The 418-nt window shown below is 30.9% G+C and overlaps 1 pseudogene; it reads right to left on the bottom strand.

The window, feature by feature from the left end:
- LOC114006325 (60S ribosomal protein L6 pseudogene) overlaps positions 1-418 on the bottom strand; it is a 62,715-nt pseudogene that overhangs the window by 860 nt on the left and 61,437 nt on the right.

Raw genomic sequence — 418 nt, 5'->3', positions numbered from 1 at the left:
TCCATTGCCCAGCTTTTTTACCTGCCGTCTTGTATAGTGAGAAAAGAACTAAGCCCTCCAAATATTTGAAAATTCTTAAAAGTCCCCTGAATGTTTAAGAGATACAAAATTGGATTTATTTGACGTTAAAATCATGTGAGAAATGTCAAATATAAAATGGTGTTTCATTTTCTTTGTATAAAAGTTGTTTAACTATGTTATTGTGTGTCCCCAAATTGTATGCTATTCCTAGAAATCTGATATGTCTTGGTATTTTATTAGTCATAATTGTAATGGTAAATAGTTTTAATTTTATTTGCCACAACAATTTGTTGATTTCAGGTTATGGTAAACTCTCATCAAATCTTTTTTTGTTTATTTGTTTGTTTGTTTGGAGAGGTTTTTTGCTATAGGGCACGTGCACTCACCAGAAAGACAG

This window comes from Tupaia chinensis, unplaced genomic scaffold (assembly GCF_000334495.1).
Source record: "Tupaia chinensis unplaced genomic scaffold, TupChi_1.0 Scaffold147010_1, whole genome shotgun sequence".
Taxonomy (NCBI): domain Eukaryota; kingdom Metazoa; phylum Chordata; class Mammalia; order Scandentia; family Tupaiidae; genus Tupaia; species Tupaia belangeri.
The sequence above is the reverse complement of the archived record's forward strand: the minus strand, read 5'-3'. Positions and strand labels throughout refer to the sequence as shown.